Source organism: Leptosomus discolor, chromosome 9, assembly GCF_034619465.1.
Source record: "Leptosomus discolor isolate bLepDis1 chromosome 9, bLepDis1.hap2, whole genome shotgun sequence".
NCBI lineage: Eukaryota > Metazoa > Chordata > Aves > Leptosomiformes > Leptosomidae > Leptosomus > Leptosomus discolor.
The window spans coordinates 43,082,150-43,100,448 of NC_141399.1; positions in this window are offsets into that span (position 1 = coordinate 43,082,150).

Genomic DNA, 18,299 nt, shown 5'->3' on the forward strand with positions numbered 1-18,299 from the left:
AGGAGTGGGGACGTTTGTGCTGCTAACGTCTTACCTGAGACACCTTTTTCAAAAAACGGAGAAGATTAGAAGTAGGCCTGGCTCATCCCTACTTAGTTTTTAAAGAAGTCCTCCTGAAATGAGGACTGAAAATGTTACAGCTTTTGTTCTTCACTCTCGGCCTGAGTTTAGAAGGCCTCTCTTGCTCCACTCTGTAACTGGTCAGGAGAGCAATACAAGTCTGTTACTGTCTACATCCTCGGGCACTGCTGCAGGTGGTGGAAAGTGGGCAAAAGCATTTGTCCGGGGGTATTGAAGTGGCAGGCAGGTACAGAGATGCCCTCTCTCACCTGCAGGGGCTGAACAGGATGATCATTTTCTGAATTTAAAAACAATAATTCTTTCTTGTAACAATAGACTTTTTCCGTACAAGTTTAAGGTAGGAAGGAGGGTGCGTGTTACAGGATTTTGGACTGAATGATTTGAGGAACTAAGCCTTGCCTTTCAAGGCAGATACGTATCATTAGGTAAACTGATGTTCGTGGTACAGCTGATTACAAAGAATTCTGCTTTCAGAAGGTGGTGCTAGCAATTATACAAAGTAAAGCTCAAGTTAATAATACCATGCAGCTCAAATCAGTATGGTATTTTCGAAGTGATGCCTTGTAGCTTTTGCAAAAGTCAAAGTACTAATTCTCATTCCAGTACCATAGCATTTAGGGTGAGATTTCCCTGACTTTGTATGAGAATCAGATCTGGGTAGATAATTTGTGGTAACTTATTCATTGAATTTGGCCTCTTTGATTTGTTCAAATATTGGGTGTTTTTTCAGTTACTTCTATTTCTGGTGCTACTATCCCTGACTGAGATTCAGGTATTTCTGCCACCCTTCCAAAATACAGGGAGATTTTCTAGTTATGTTCAGTCCCTAAAGTCTTTTTTTTTTTTTTTTTAATTATTTATCCTGTTTGGAGAATCAAGGCTTTATAGCTCTTGACACTCAACACATTACTGAGTGAAGATAACCTTCATATTAGCAGACAGCTTGAGACTCTTGTTTAGGACAGCCCCATGTCTCCTGTCAGATTGAGGGAAAGTTGCAAGTATTTGTTTATGACATGCAAAATGTTGCTAAAGCACAAAATATTAGTTACAACATCCAACCTGGTTATAAGGTTGTAGAATCGTAGAAATATTGATTGGAAAGGATCTGTAGAGATCATCTAGTCCAGCATCCCTTTGAAAGTTTAAGTCAGCCAGTTGAAATCAGCCTAAATGGAACAGGGTTGGTTTTTTTCATAGCTGAGCCTTAAGCACTGTGAAGGGTGGCAGTAACCTGCTGCGCCACCCTCCTGGCTCAGAAGTCTCCTGGATGTCCCAGCCGAGCACCCTAAGGCACAGCTCTTTCCCCGTCTATGTTGCTTGCCCCGACCAGGAGGAGCCTGACCCCGCCGTGTTGGGAGCTGTGCTCTCTGCCCTGTGCTGTGACCCTCCCGTAGCCTCCGCTGGGCTTTCCCAGTTCCTTGCAGTCCTCTCGAACTGGGGGCCCAGCAGTCAACACGCTACTCCAGGCGTGGTCTTACTGGAGCAGAGGACTGTAACACCTCAATCTGCTGGCCAGGCAGGCTGCTGTGAAGACATGGAAGATCATCTTTAATCTGCTTAAGCCAGGATCAAGCAAGTTTTACATTCAGCCAACTCTCAGCAGGCATTTCCAGCATTATGAGGCCAATCTATTTTACTGTATATCGTATTAATATATCACTACTTGAGGGAGTATTTAATTTTCCGTGTATGCCTCTCTGGTCACTCGGTCTGCACGAGCAGAGATGTACTCTTCTGGAAGGAGAGGTGTGGGTCTGGAGAGGTGCAGTGCCTCCCCGGCCCCACAGCCTTGCCCGCTCCTGGCAGGCAGCCCGCTTTCCATCATCTTCCTGCAGGAAGACTTCAATGCATTAAAGTGCTCTTTTTTTCTTTCAAATATTTCCAGTTGACTCTGATACGTGTGTGTGTAGACTCCCAAGTACAGCACCTTACAGCAGCAGGGTGTAAAAGGTGTGGTGTGGCACGTCTCCTCCTGCAGGGCCCATCCATCTGCGCATACACAGCCTGGATGTTTCTTTGGGCTAGAATTGATCTGATCCCCCTGACGCGAATGTTGCTGCTGTCCCTGGTTCATGGCTTTCTGCAGCCTGCCATAAAGTCTCTGGGTTTTTTTTTTGGTTTTCCTCCTCTCTTTTTATTTTTTTTTTCCCTGTCACTTTGTACCTGCAGATCTTCACAAACTGAATCTCCAGAAGAACATACAAATAAGCAGAGCTGTTCTTGTTGCTTTATAACAAAAAGAAATCTTTTTTTCAGAGGAAAAAGGTCACTTCAGGGTGAAGATAAAATTGGTTAACAAGAGTCTTTATAGAGAAGAATAATAGTGATGAAGAAAATAACCTCCTTAACAGATACTTCAGGATTTGTGTTGTGAGAGCAGGGCTGAGGCTTCTCCACCGTGTTTTACAGACGGTGTGTGGTCTTCATCTTTCCCCCATGTCACCTGAGGCCTGAGAGCTGTTGGAGGGTGCTGGGAAGGGGTGTGGGAGAGTGTCTGACTGTTCCCAGGAGCGCTGCTTTTGGTACGAAGTGCTTAATGCTCTTCTCTCCCAAGAACAGCCCCGCAGTGTGCTCCAGCAGCCTTCACCGCTGCAGAGGCTTTCACCTTTCAGCGGATGGAGGATTACCTCCATGTTGATGAACAAAATGGCAAGTACTTTTGGAGCTGGAAGGGATTAATTGCTCTATTAAAATGGGCTGAGTTGTCCATCTTGGGAAAATATTAATATGTTAGGAAAATATTAAGTTACAAGAGCCTCTAATAGAAAGAAAGGAGCCGGCAGAGTAGAAAGGGGAAACAGGAGATGTTTATGTGGTTTTAGTGGCTGAGAAATTTGAGAAGAGATTGTACTTCTCAATACTGTCCAGATATGATTTACAGGTATTCTGGTTTAGATGTGTAATGGAAAATATATTTTAAGTGCTGGAGCATCACTGTGGTGAAGACTGCTGTACTTCCCACTGGAGAAAAGGTCAGGTAAGTGATGTTTGGGTCTTGGGGAGTGGACTTCGTTGTTCTTCTGCTTGGCCAGTAATTTGGGGAAGGGAATACTTTCTGTTCAGGCTTGAGTGCAACATAAACGTAGCTATATTTATTCCAGTACCCAAAATAGCCCAGAAGCGTAAGTGGTGGTGCATTATGCTGTGCAGATACTCTTTATCTCCCCTTACAGATCCTCCAGTAGCCTGATAGATGCATGTGCTTCCACAGCGTAAAGTGATCTGCTCCAGTGGTGTGGTCATCTTGCTGGTTTTCAAGAGATACGTGGCCACCAGAAGGGCTCCCCTAAGAGTCTCGAACCACAATACACATTCCACCCTGTCACCATAATGCCTTCTGGGGAAGCATTTGGGCTTGTTTTGGGTCCTTACCACACACATTATTACAGGTCGGTGGGGTTTGAATGCCATCCAAGCTGGTTATTCAGTTTCCATCACAGGGGCCGTGCTCTCTACCCAATTTCTCCTGCAGTGCCCTCCTGGAGGTCCTCACCAGAGTGAAGTGGTCTCTAGTTGGGGCTTTGGGAAGAGGTTCTTTCCAAATCATCAGGAAAAAAAGGCGTGCATCAACTTCTCTTGAACTGTGTTTCCTCTACACTAGCATGTCTTGCTGTGTCCTCTCCGTGGCCCTTCAGCTAGAAAGAAAAATAAATTCAAAGGTCTGAGTGTATTCAGCAGGAATTTGGGATAGAAGTTCCACAGAAACCAGTCATCCAACTTTCCATATTTTCCCCAAATTTCCTTTTTCTTTAGGTCTCTCTTCTGAACAGATTTGTCATGGCTGTGAAGTTTTTCGGCCTGGAAAATAGTGATTTTATTTTTTTTTCCCCCTTTTGTGGTTGCCTGACTCGGCGGTAGGGTAGATGCCTTGCAGTGTGGTGTCGTGGGGGTGCGCCCACCCTCGCCGCCAGCACTGATTGCCTTGGCCCTAACAGTGGCACCTCAAAGCAGCAGGCACTGTGAAGTGGATACCAGTAAAGCATAAAAGCAGTAACATGAGAAACCACCTGGCTACTGCCATATGTTAGATGATGACATAAGATACCCAGGTATGTCGTTTCATTAATAGCAGTTCAGTTAATCAGCTCTTTTGAGCCTTGGGTATGATATTGGCAATCTATCCAAAGTGCTGTTCTTGACGCTTTTACTGCCTTGCCTCAACCGTTCTTTTCCTAAAATTGTTACAGTTTCTTAACTCATTTGCACAATTAATTGTCAAACGTATTTTTGGCGTAGTAAAAGAAAAAAAAACCCCACAATTTTAAAAAAAAATATTTGCTTAGTTTTAAACTAGATTTTTTTGACTTTACATTCAGCTCCTGAGCTGGTGTCAGGACCTAGGCGGTGCCAACTCCTGCACCAATTAGGACTAATCAGTGTCATTTAAGAAGGAATTTAGGATCTATCAAATTGGATATGCTTACCACTAAAGAGTGAATGTTTCTTCTCCATCCTCTCTCAGAGGCAGTTGAAGACTCCTTGGTGCTGTAGATGGGTTTATTTTAAGCCAGGCTAAAACCCTGCAAGCTCTTCTTCCAATCAGCACAGCATCATTACAGCAATAAAAAGAAATGTTAGAGGAAGCGGGAGTAAAACCCTCTTCTTCCCTTCTTTATGAATGATCATAAAACCTTGGATGACTCTGTTTTCTTTGCCTCCATTTTACACTTCATGTAACCAGCTCCGTAAGCCTGATTGACGTTTTACAGCATGTGCAGAGCGTTGTGGCCGTGGGAGCTGAGCTGGTGGCTCAGCATCCGTGTGCTCCCTGGGGCCAGTGCCGAGGAGGAGGGGCTGGGCTGGGGAGCCGTGGAGGAGAGCGAGCAGTTTACTGGAGGTGGACCAGGAGCGCCTGGTGAGCTGTGGCAGCATGGGAATGGGTGTCCTCTTCATCAGTGGGGGAAACTGGGGCCCAGGAGAGCCTCTGCTGTGCCCGAGAGAGGACAGCTGTGTCGCTGCGTCCTCACTCCGAGGGTGGTTGCAGAGTTTTCAACTGCGCTGCGAGACACGGGTAGTGCTCTGGGAAGCGCTTGTGTTGGAAGCTTTCTCTATAGATCAGTTCTCACCTCCCCATTACATCAAATTCAGAGATGGAGAGGCTTCTGCTTGTCTTGGTTTAAGAGATGCCATGTATGAAGCAGGGCAATCCTCACAGCGGGGCATTAAAGGTTCTGCAGGGCTCTGGGTGCAGCAGAGATGGAGATGTGGGGGTTCGCGCGTCTCCTGAGGGTGGTTCCATGGACTCTCGGTGGGATCACAGGTGTGGTGCTGCCCCATCTTACACCAGGTGGTGTTTCTGCATGGGAACTGCTGCTGTGGATGTCCAGAGACTCACGCAGGGAGAGGGTCAGGTACTTGCTCGGCAGCTGGTGTCGGCTGCTCGATACACTCTGAAGTGGGATTTTAGGAAAAACAGGATCCTCTGTCACTGTAACTGCTCGACAGAAGGCTGAACTGTGGGGACCGTTGAGCATGTGTCTGACTTACAGACATCTTCTCTGGTGCCGGAACGGTGCCTAAGCCATTGGACAAATTCGCTGGAATCATTATAGTATCTTGCAGACCTGGTGAAGTCTGTGACTCTCTGCAAAGCTGATGGAGTCCACCTGGAGCCTTTCATCCAAATTGTTATTTTCTAATCGTCTCTTTCAGTGTGCCACAAAAGATCACCTTCTACAACTTTTAAAAGTTTCTGTGCAAATCTAAAATCAGCCTTCCTCTTGAGGAAGTGCTGCATAGGTACATCTGAATAACGCAGCGTCTCGCAGCTGAGCAGAGCACAGGCGGTCTAAATTTGGGGTTTGTTTCACAACATCCCAGCACATCCATACAAAAGCAGTATCATGCAATGGTATTGAGTGCCCGCCAGGGACAGGAGGAGATGCTACAGCCCCCTGCTAGTGGCTTCCCAAATTTTGGGAGCCCACCTAGCCTGGAGGCAGTGGTGGGCCAGAGCTGTACAACCTCAGGACAGATGGACAAGAAACGGGGTGAGAGAAGAGGGGCGGTAGCAGATTCACCTACCAATCGGTTTGGTTCGCTCAGGAGCCTCTGGACTCCTTTTTGCTGCTTTTCTGCAGCATGGTGGAGCTCTGTGTTTGTCTTACATCCATAAATGAAGGTGGGAAGTGCTATAGGTTGTACAGGGCGTCCACTGAAAAATCCAATGTGATATGAAGTGTGACATTGTGGAGTGAGCTGTGGGCTGGGCTGTGCAGATGCAGTGGGCTGGAGTCATTTGTGTTTGCGGGGACAGACCTGAAAGTGGAGAAGAGGAGGGATGGGAACCAAATAACATACAGGCCATGGAAAAAAAAGATACTCTGATAGGGGGGAAAACAAGGGAAATTTGTTAATATCAGTCAAGGTGGTTATCTGGCAATTAGGTGGACTTGTGCCTTTCCCAGGAAACGAAGCTATTAAGGAAAATGGACCTGCCAGCAAGTGGAGAGAGATGATGTGCTTGAGGAGGAAACTGCTGGTGCTGCTCTATAAAATCTAGGCTTTGAAGGAAACCTTAGTGTTGAGTGGAAAATCTGAAGTCACTAAAATGGAAGGGAAGAGGAAGTCGCAGAGCTCGGCAGAAGGCAAAAAGCTCTGCAGAAACCTGATCATTGCTGCTGAGACAGCAGGAGCCCTGCTCAGATAGGTGAAGGCAGGAAAGGCAGCTCCTGCCTGCATGAGAACCGGCCCCTTTGGCTGGGAAAGCTTCCCCCAGCAGCAGGGCTGCAATGCTCATCACGGTTGGTCTCCTGCAGCTTTTTGAAGCTCTTCCATCACCAAGTCCCGTGTGTGTCAGATGAATGAGAGGGGCCCTGTCTCGCTGCTTGTAGGTCTTGGTCCAAACCCCAGCGGGTAAGAGAAAAGCTTGTCCGAGGAACGCGCTGGGCTCTGGCTCCGCTCCCGCAGACAAACGCTCAGCCCTTCCCCAAGCACGGAACGCATTTGCTGGCGTTGCAGGGTCCACGGGCACAGCCCCTCCTGCAAGCCAGCGCGGCTGGTTTGAGCATCCCCAGCCCTTCTGTGGAGGTCCCCAGGCGCTGGCGTGGTGTGGCTAAGGGCGGTGAGTGCTGATGGCCCCGGTCCCACAACCAGACCACTGTGGTCAGGCAGCTGGGACCTGGGTGGAAACCGGAGCTTGCAGGTTGTCAGCGTGCAGAGCTTGCAGCAGGAGGGGCTTGTACCCCCCCGCCTTGCAGTATCTCTTGTCTCCTGCTTGTCCTCTTTGCTCTTCCACACAGACGCAGGCGGCCTCCACCTCTGCAAAACCCTGAAACCTGTAACAAGCTGTGCAAACTGCCAAGAGCTTGCTTTAAGAAAGAAGTGAGATGATTTAAAACTGATTTAGTGAAAGGCCCCCAGTCTAACAGTTGGGTGTCTCTCTGTTGGGGAGAAGAATAGCGTTTTCTGTCCTTGGCAGCATCCTACTGTGCCCGTGGGCTGTGCCGTGCTCCCTGCAGCGCCCAGGGGCTGCCCTGGGTGGGTGAGGGCCCGTTAATGCTCTCGCAGCTGACCCAGGGCTGTGTGCCTGGGGGACACGGGGAGCAGGACCCAGCTCTCCACTTGCAACCTGCCCCACGAGAGGCAGGATAAAGGAGTTAGGTCTGTCCTGAGAAACGGGCTGCAGGTTGGTGGAAGAAAGGCTTTGAGGGGGGAAGTCTGGAAGGTGCCGTCCTCAGGGCACGCTATTTGGTGGGGACGGGCAGATCAGTCCCAACTGTGTATCTCCTAACACTCATACTCTGCCAGGCTGGGCTCTGCCCTATGGGTGTCTGTCTGTCCATCCCATGTGGCCCACCGCAGACGTCTGTCCTGGTTTTCATGTCCCGGCACCTGGATGTGAATGCTCCCACCATCTCAGCACAGAGCACTGCCAGCTGGTGAGGAAACCTCTGGGTTTGTGAGAAAAGTCTGTGGAAAGGCTTCCTGGCCTTTCCTGACGGTTCTGGGGGTGGGAGGAAAAAATGCGTGAATTTTTTGAGTTAAAAAGTTTCCTTCTTGCTCTGGGATTCTGCAGCCTTTCAAGCACCTGACTAAATGTTTATTCTGGTGAACTGCTCATGCTGCATCTCTGTGATCAAACTGAAGTGGTTTGAGCTGGGTCACTAATAAAAATAAGATATTTGCATTTCTGTTTCGAACTGTGTTCAAAGCATCAGGCGTGAGAGATGGCACTTGGTGAGCGATTACTGCGTTTCATCGCTTGGCACGTGACTCACATCTGTCTGGTGCTTTTATGCCAGGTCTCTAAGAAGGCCCAGGACTCGCCTAGGGATGGGGTTTTAAAAGTGCATCATCTAATTCAAGTACAAAGCAGGTGAATGGTCTTATAAATGTGAACAGTCATTCATGTGCTTAAGTCAAAGTATTCCCTCTTTGAAAATCCAAGTACCTGTTCATCTTCAATCAGAGCTGCTAGTTCCTGTTTTTTCCCCAATTTATTTATTTTTAATATCTAGCTGTGAGTATGGCTCCACTCCTCCCTTAAGTGCCAGGGGAGAAAACATGTGCAACCTTACTGGTGAGAGCGTCTTGGGAAAGCCGTGTGATTTGTGTTTGTGTGCGAGCAGGGCCAAAATTGAAGTGTAAATAAGGGTTCGGGCTGTGTAAATCTGACACAGCACTAGGTGCTGCTCGCTGGTAAATCTGTGTTGCCCTCCATCCCAGAGGGAGGAGGCGGCAGGAGGCTGTCTCGGCTCCGGCTTGTTGCGGAGCAGAGCCAGCGGGCGAGGAAGGAAGCAGCGAACGCACGAACCTCCCCGGGCGAGAGCTTCGCCTCTGTGCAGTTGCGGTGTCTGCTCTGCACCGAGGTTGAGCCTGCGGTGAACCTGCTGCCCGTGCTGGGACGGTCCCCTTGTCCCCCAAAATGGGCTTCCTTCCGCTGCTGGCACTGGGAAAGGCGCTAAAATGACTCCAAGGAGAGCTGCGATAGGGACCCCTCTCCCTAGGAAGTACGGCTAAACCTCATCTCGGCTCACGGCGTGTGACTGTGCTGCAGGCCAGACTCTGGGGGAATGGGCTGCCTACGTGGGAGGAAGGGCTCCTGCCCCGGCTGCCCCCAGCTCCCTCAACAGCTGTATTTGGGAGAACCAGCTTTTAATCCAGCAGGGGATTTTCTAGGGAAGCAGAGGGGTCGGCTCCAAAAAGGAGAGGTCAGGTGCTGGGAAGAGGTTTGGCCTCAGTGCTGCTGAGGGCTGTTTCCAGAGAAAAAGTGTATTTATAGAAGGTCCCAGAAATAGCGGTGTGATACATCTGCAGTGCTGCAAGCCCCTTGTTCCCTGCCAAGATGTTTGGGGTGGCTGGGCCATTTAAAATATTTTAGGCATGGTGCGATATCAGCCGCCATCAAAGCTGGCACGGAGGAGCAAGAAGTGTCTGGGCATGGCAGCAGCCACCCTGAGCCCTCTGTCTGGAACAGCACATCAGCTGTGCCATCCTTCTGCTGAACTGTTTACTTTGTGAGGGTGTTTGCAAGCACTGAAATCTATTAATAGCATCTTTAACTTATTTGTGTTTGGAGTGCAGGTATGATGGAGAGAAAAAACAGTTCAGCTCCTCTTAATCCCTCTATTTGTGTATTCCTGATTCCCCACGGGAGCTGCAGCTCAACCCTTTTGTGCTCGTCTTCAAGAAGCTGCATGCGGGACAAGGGGAAGGCAAGTCCCCACCTTGCTGCCCATGCTCAGCCCTTCCCTGGTCCCCAGCCGAGAAGAAAGCCGCTGCTTTCTGCTCAATGCCTGCCTGCCCCACAGCCCCACACCCCTCCCTTGCCTTATTCTTTTTGCCCAAAGGCCCACAGCTCCTGCTGGTTGCTTTTTCAAAACAAACATACATCGCACTGGGGCTGCCGATGTGCAGCCAAGGGGCATCTCTGGCCAGGGAACCCCCTCCCAAACTGTGCAGGGACTTGGAACAGGCTGAGATGGAGTCTGGAAACCCTGCCTGGAGCTTTGAAATTGTTCAGCGATTTATTTAGTTTGGATTTTTTTAGATTTCTATCCTGTTAGGAACTTAGCAGGATTCCTGCTCCCCAGCCAGTTGCTTGTGGGGTTGTGATGTGGCTGTGATGCTTGGCAGCACCTCTGCCCACCTCCCCTTTCCCAAAGGTGGAGACATCCCTGCTCCGTGTGCCCCTGGGGAGCGGGAGCCCCTTCAGCTGGGCTCCAGAAGGGGCAAGAATCACAATTTTTTTTGTATAATCGCAAAATGGTTCTTACTCTGCTGAAATCTGACAGAGGATGGAGCCAGGGATACGGCCCTCTTGCTTTCTGGGGAGTCAGAGAATCATTGACTGGGCTGGGCTGGAAGGGACATTCCACTAGAGCAAGTTGCTCCAAGCCCCATCCAACCTGGCCTTGAGCACTGCCAGGGAAGCCCCATGTGTGTTTGGGCGGGCTGTGAGCTTTTGGAAAGGTCTAGTTTGCCTGTGCTCTGTGTCAGGGCTTGAAGCTTTTGGCCCTGCTGAGAAAGTAAAGGTGGTGACAGGAGCCTTCTTTTGGGGGGAATGCTTAGGTTTTTAATATTTAAATAAAACTAATGAAGTAGTATGCAGTAATGCAGTATAGTTCAACTTAACTTAGAGTACAGAGAAAAAGTTCTAAAATCCACAATCTTGCACTTGCCTCGAGCTGAGAGCCCGCACCCCAGACCCTGCAGGCTCCCGCCCATCCCAGGGCCCTTCCAGACACCCACAGCCACCAGGGACATACAGAGCTGTTTCCTCTGTGCTTTGGGCCACAGCCAGGTGCTGGAGGGGCAAGAGGAGCGCTCTGCTTTCCCGTCGGATAAAGGCACGGTTTGGTGGAACCTCAGGAGGCTTGGCAGCACTTGGATAAATAGAAAAGGTGGAAGAAAGGAGCTGGATGAGAAAGCAGCTCTGCTGCCGCCCCTGGAGGCAATACACAGTGTTGGGCCTTTTGGACCCTCCTGTGCGCTGCTAAATACTTGGGGGGGGGGCTTGTGCAGCCCGGAGGGGATGACCCCACAGTGCCGCCCCACAGGATGCAGGGATAAGCATGGTGCAGGCATACGTGGCAAAGGAAATATTTCCATTGATTCCAAGAGGCTCAATCAAGGTTAAAAACTCACGTGTGTTAAGATGAGTTTTGTTTGCCGTAGCGTTGCATTGATTTGTCCTGTCCTGGCACCGCTCTGCAGAGGAGCAGGACGTGTCCCCGTGGGGCCGCCTGCAAGATCAGATCTATACTGTGCGCAGTTGGGAAGTAACTTATCTGTGAAATCAGCTGCCTAAAGGACAGCTGGCTTTGCCACTGTGCTTTCTGGCTGTATGTTCTTTCCTGATAAAAAGGAAATAAAAGATTCATCTACCCTTTCCAGCAGTGGCTAGTGCAAATTTAATTTGATGTATGTTATTTGAGGACTGGGGGGCAGCACCGAGACCAGACCTTAGGAGCTCTTGGAAGCTATTAAGTAACTGTGCTTAACGATGATTAAAAAATAATTCTGTTTCCTTCCTGCAGGTGAGGGTTGAACCTTTCCTGCCCCCCGGAGCACTGCTGGGGCTGACGGGCAGGTGGGGGAGGGTGCCAATCCCTGTGGCTGCAAAGGGCCAGTGAAATGAAATGGAAATTGGGGTTTACTCAATAAGGGGGGGGGGGGGGGGGCTCAGCTTCACCTTCCTGCAAGAAAGGGGAATTTGTGCTGGGGCGTGGAAAAGGGAACCAAATCCGCGCTGTAGGATCCAGGTGGAAACAAGCCACGGTAGGTTCTCCCATGAGATAGCCAAGCAGGACCAAGGGCCAGCCATTGCCTGTGGTTGACCACGCGTAGCTTGCCCCACGGTAAACCCCCAGTGCCTTGCTCGTGTGAGCTTGGATTTCGTAGGACGATACCAATATAAGCTGTCAGCATGAAGCAGCAGCCAGAGGCACAGCTCCTCTTCAGACAAATTGTTTCCACTGCTTAAACCAAACAACTAAACCACAGCAAAGGTAAAATCTTCTAGCTGGGGGTTTGCATGAGAAAGTGGGGAAGTCGTGTTTTTTATGGTCTGTTTTATTTATTTGTTGATAGTTTGTGTATGAAATGGGAGTCCTTACATCATGTGTGGTCCCTTCTCTGGTTTAACCAGCTTACTTATGTTAATGCCTACCCCCACCGCTCTAGAAGGAGCGGAGATGTTCTTCCCTGTGTTAACGTGGCAGATGTGACCATCTTTCAGCGGTTTGGTGTTACAGGGGCCGGAGGTTTTGCCCCATTGCATTCATTGTGGTGTTTCTCTTTCCCATGCTCTTAGGAGAGGCAAATGCTAGAAGTTGACACCAAACTGTAAAGCTCATTTTTAAAAACTATGTGAAGAATAAAAAAATCCTGACCCAAAAGCGAACTGCATGACATCTCGCCCTGGGCACGTGCCTCTTGGTTTTGAGCCACACAAACCAGGCTTTACTGGGCTGCATCCTGTGGTCAGGGCCATCCTGAACCCTTCATGTCTAAACAAGCACTGAGTCACCCTCAGCACTCAAGGGGACATTCAAACAAGGCAAGTGACTTGGGGGGGTAACGAGGCAGCAGCCGTGGGAGCAGGTAGAGCATCCATCTGCCATTGTGGTGAGAGCAGGAGATGTCGGGGGTGAGGTGTGTGGTAAGAATGAAATAGCAGGGCGGTATTTCAGACAGCCCCCTCACCCTGTTCCCGCCTCTGTGCCCCCTGCATCGCTGGGAGCTGCCAGAATCTGGGCTGCGAGTGGCCCCGCTCTGCCTGTACCAAGGGAGTGACATGGCGAGGGGCAGCAGCGATGAGGGGCAGGGGTTCTGTCCAAGGGGAGTCCATGGAAAAAATAGGTGATGGTGGAAAAACGCTCACTGCAAAGTGACGAGGAAGAACCTGGGTTCAGGAGATGTGCTGCTCCACTCCGTCCCTGGGGCCACACGTCACCCCTCGGCCAGGGGCAGTGCTTGGAGCTGCTCCCTGGCTCCACTGACATCCCAGCCTGACCCGTCACACCACCTCACAGCCTTCTCCTCTCTACCCTGCCTGTGTTTGCCCCTCCCCTGAAATCTCCACCCTTTTTTCATCAAATTAACCCAGTGCAGCCACAAGAGAGCCCTGGGTGGTGGCTGAGCAAGCACTGGGCTGTCCTGGGCTGGAGCTGCGCTTGCTTCTGATGCTCCAAAAGCCTTGTATTGGGTTTTCCTGGCAAGGTTTTAGTAGCAGAGGATGGTTGAGCAGAAAAGTGCCCGAAGGAGGCTGTGACCCCATGGGAAGCCCACACTGGAGGAGGCTCCTGGCGCAACCTGTGGCCCGGTGGAGAGAGGAGCCCAGGCTGGAGTGGGTTTGCTGGCAGGACTTGTGACCCTACGGGGACTCACACTGGAGCAGTTTCTGAAGAACTGCAGCCTGAGGGAAGGACTCCTGTTGGAGAAGTTTGTGGAGTGTCTCCCGTGGGAGGGACCCCACACTGGAGCAGGGGAAGAGTGTGAGGAGTCCTCCCCCTGAGGAGGAAGGAGTGGCAGAGAAAATGTGTGATGGACTGACCGTAACGCCCATTCCCTGTTCGCCTGCACCGCTTGGCGGGGAGGAGGGAGAGAAATTGGGAGTGAAGTTGCACCCAGGAAGAAGGGAGGGGTGGGGAGAAGGTGTTTTTAAGATTTGGTTTTATTTCTCATTACCCTTTTCTGATTTGCTTGGTAATAAATTAAATTAATTTCCCCAAGTCAAGACTGTTTTGCCTGTGATGGTTCTGAATGATCTCCTTGTCCTTATCTTGACCCATGAGCCTTTCGTTATGTTTTCTCTCCCCTGTCCAGCTGAGGAGGGGAGTGATGGAGCAGCTTCCGTGAGCAACTGATGTCCAGCCAGGATCAACCCACCACAAGCCTCCTGGTTGTTCCCCGTGTCTCCTTGAATATTTGGCTTTGTGGTGCACAGGAGAGGTCCCAGGCAGGGCTGTGTGGTGCCAGCACTGGCTCCTCGCTGCCTTTCCCTCCTCCTCCTCCTTAATGCAGGAGAAGGTCTTCAGTGGGCAGCAGATGAGCAGGGGAGCCGGGCGCAGTGGGTTTTTTTCTGGCTATGGCCTTATACTGCCACTGTCCAGGTACCTGCCAGGTTCCCCAGCCACAGTGGTGGTGGCTGTGAACCACCTTCTTCCTCCAGCATCCCCACCCCAGGGTTAGTCATGGCCAAGGCTTTATTTTAGCCAGCTTGAACAGGACCGCTGTACTTGTGCCTCTGTCTGGAAGGTAGAAATAGGGACAGGGGTGTTAGTGTGTCCTGGCTCCTTTCTCTCGTTTTTTGGCCTGGGTCAATCAAGGCTGCTGGGCCAGGGCTGGGTTTGCAGCTGAACTCAAGGCTGAGCCAGGGCTCCATCGTAAAACTTGTGTTCCCTCATCAGGTCTTTAATATTTATGTCCAGACTGTGGAGGTTGGAAATACTTCCAATCGATAAAATAGTTTGACAAAACCGATCAATAAAACATTATAAAAAGTGGTGAAAGATGGAGGAGAGATCCATTGGCTATAAAGCACCGCAGCCTCTCAGGACAAGGAGCGTGAATTGCTGGTTGTTTCCAAAATCTGCTTGTTGCTCCCGTGGGGTGAGGAATAAGAGCGTTTAACATTTCCAGCTGCTGGGATGGGGCGTGTAGGGCTGTAACGGCACCAGTGGGGCATCCGGGCTCGCCTCTAAGAACCAAAACCATTAAAAAAACTCCTTGGTTGTGACCCAGAACGATGGCCGAGCCCGTGCAGAGGCTCACTGTCTCCAAAGCGTCCCCGCACGCCTCTGTGGGCTGGGGGTGGGGAGGGCGGTGCAGAGCTTGCTGGTGATGGTCCGAGGGTCTGGTCTGAGGGTCGGTGCTGCTCGGGCACGAGGGAGAGGTGCTGGGGTGGCAGCAGGGAGTGCGGTGCTGCGGGGTGGGTGCGTGTGTCACCGGTGATGTATTGAGAACCGAGAGCTGCAGGTAACCCAGGTGATGTCTCATAGCAAAAGCACAAAGCCGTTCCTCGGGGTCTGGCTAACCTTTCCATCCATTTAATCTGGAGAAAGTGGCAGACGAAAACTTGAAGCCCCAAAGCAGGGAACGTCAGAGAGCTCTGCAGAGCCCCTGTTACTGCGGCAGCACCCACGTTATTTTCCCTTTGTTTAATTAAAGCCCAGGAAACGTAAACTGTGACAGTTCTGCAAAGAGGAAGTGATACCACAGATCACTTCCTCGGCAAAGGCAATTATTATGGGTTTGTATCGTTTGTTTTAGTCCGCGGCTGTAGGTGTGTAACCGATGGGCGCCGGCTGGCCCTGCGCCCTCGCTGCGGGGTGTCTGGCCTGGGGGCGAAGGCAGGTGTGAGGGGCGTTGTGGTAAGGAACAGGCAATGTGTTCTCACCCGGAGTTTCAACCTTTGTGATGCTATCTGCTCTTGGAGGATGGAGGGAACTTAATTCAGCAGCTCAAAGCCTGGCACCACGAAAGCTCACCTGCGTGCGAGGCGGTGGCGGGAGGGAGCCGGGCAGCTGAGGATGTGGATTTGCAGATCCTGGGCTGACAAGGGAACAGGTAAAACAAAAATCAAGCAGCTACTGCGCTGTACCTGAGACGGGTGCTGGGTGCACCGCAGTGAGCAACAGCTCGGTTGTAGGGCCACCACATCCTCAGTCGAGTTCTGCGCGAGTTGTTCATCTCCGTAATTCCTGACTTTGGAGCCTCATTGCCATGTGTGTCCTCATTGCTTCAACCCCTTTTGCTGCAGCTGATTTACCCAGGGATCAAATCTTGCCCAGAGAAAAAGCTGGGTTTTCCGAAAGACTCAGGACAGTGAGAAGAACTGGGGCCGGGCTCTCCCACCCCACCAAGCGCTGTGTTGAGGTGTGGTGTGTGGTGCAGCTGCCACCCTTGGGGAAAAGGCAGGGCTGGGAAGGGGTGGCCCCGTGCCCTTGCTGCCCTGCTTGCCATGGGCTATCAGAGGTAGAGGGAAGCTGCTTCCCTGCCTTCCCTTTGGTAGGACAAATAAAAGTCCAGCCTGGTTCCTTCCTGTCCAGTGGGGTTGTGCAGCATTTCGTGTGGCCCCAGGAAAGGCAGAGCAGTGGTTGGGGTTGCTTGGGCCCCTGACTTGTGCTGGTGTGAATGGCTCCCGTGCCTCCTTGTTTCAGGCCAGAGACACTTCAGTTTTATTAAAGCTGGCACACTACTTGCAGAGAGTTTCTTTTTTTGAGGAGCTTTTCTTTTCCAAAATAGAAAAAGGGGAAGATCTAGATGGGGTGAGCAGCAGTGTGCAGTGACCCTCATCATCGTTGCACCCAGAGGAGTTTCACAAAACAGTATTTCAGAAAGACAGGGAATGAGGGAACGCAGGAACTCACACCTGAACAGGACCCTTTTAATTTATTCTAAGCCCAAGCGTGAGTGCAGCGCACTTGGTTGAAATCCCCACCGGCTGCTCCATTAGCTCCTGGTGCTTGTGGGGACCCCCTGAGCACAGCATCTCCTGGGGTCTTGTGCCAGGGTGCCTGGTGCCCAGGGTGCGTCGTGCTGGATGCCCTGTGCCACTCAGCCACCAGCGAAGAGCCTGGAGAAGGTTGAACTGGAAGCAGCCTTTTCCTGGGAATCACTAAAGTCGGTGGGAGTGCCTCGCCTCACTTGGGGCTCCCTCTGGATTAAAGCCCCCGGTGTTAGAGATATGTACTTACGTTACTGTTGCAGAGCTAACGGTGCTTGGCTCTATGGGAGCATTGTAAAGATGAGCTTTTCCCTGTCACCTGCACTTGTCTTGATTTTAGAGCACTCGGTGGTACCTGGAGTATTTAACAGCACTCTGGCTCTGACTAACGCTTACAGATGCACGTAAGAGAAAGATTAGCAGCTCAGCTGTCTGATTAATATGTAAATGTACCCAGTTATGTGTGAGTGCTCTTAATGAAGTAACTCACACTTCTGCCTCCATATATCAGAGGTGATTGATGGAAAAAGCACTTTAGGTGCCTGCTGGAAAGCGTAAAAGTTGTTTTTGTCTGTATCTTTCCTTTAAAAAAAATCTGTAGACCTAGGGCTGAGATTTCCTAAGGGAGAAAAAAACAACCCAGTCTGAGTTTAATCTAAACTAATCCAAATTGTTGGCCACGCTCCTGCAGTATCTGTAAATTCTGAGATAGGAATAATCCATCAGGATCTGGTATAACAATCCACATGGTATCTTAAATAAACCTTCTCTTTGGCTGTAGCTTGCAGCTGACACCTACTGTAAATTATTTGATGATACTTTATATGAAGGGCTGTAGGCTGAAATGAATGTTGTGGTGAAGGCGGGAGGCCCCAGCTCGGTGGAAGATGTTCCTACGCTGCTGCTTCCACCCCACTCGCGCCGCAGCGCAGCCCTGCTCCCCAGCCTGCCGCTTGGGCGAGCCGAGCCTCCGCTGGGCTGCCTGGGGCGGCTGCGCGGCTCCAGAAAATCACATAAAAATCCTGAGGCGTCATTAGTTTTGTGTTCTGCAAAGGGCTTCCCAGCTGGGGAAGGAAGGCCGCCCGAGAGCTCAGACCTGCAGCGCAGGGGTGACGGTGGCTGTGCCCAGGGCAGGGGCTGTCACCCTTGGCGTGTGCCCCGTCCCCTTGGCTGGGCACCCCTGTGCCTCCGGCGGGCGAAGCTGGCAGCTCCCGGGGCATGGGGGCCCCTCCAGCTGGCAGCCCCGTGACGTGCCTTTTCCTGGTGGGGAGGACAGCCCTGGAAACACCCCCTCGAGAACACCGCCGTGACTCACATCAGGCTTTCATCCTGCCCCTAAAAACCGCTGGGTATGTTTCAAGATCACTCTCTGCAAAATAAAGACCATTATGCTGAAACGGGTTGCGGGGCCGGGGCTGGGGGGGAAGTTTTGCAGTGGTCGTAAAATTTGGCTTGATGCTGCAAGCTGAGCACTGCGTAATGTCTGCTTCCCTGGGACGGGAGCTGTAAAGCGCTCAGCTGCTGCAAGATCTCACACAGATAAAACGCACTACAGCGCGTGGCTGTCAGAGGAGTTGAAAATATTCAAATCCTGTTATAGCTTTCCTTTGCTTCACCCTTCTCGCTCCTGCAGGGGTTTTGGGAGCTCAGAGCACGCATCATTTTCACCTCCTTTCCAGGATGCGGGGACTCACAGCCTGTCCCCCCCTGGCAAAGCCTGGCTGGGTGGGAGCCCTGTTCAGTAACCCTGGCCCAATAGTTCTCCCTCCACCACATCTCAAGTTGCTCTCTCCTTGTCGTGATGCCTCGTAGCTTGCTGAGG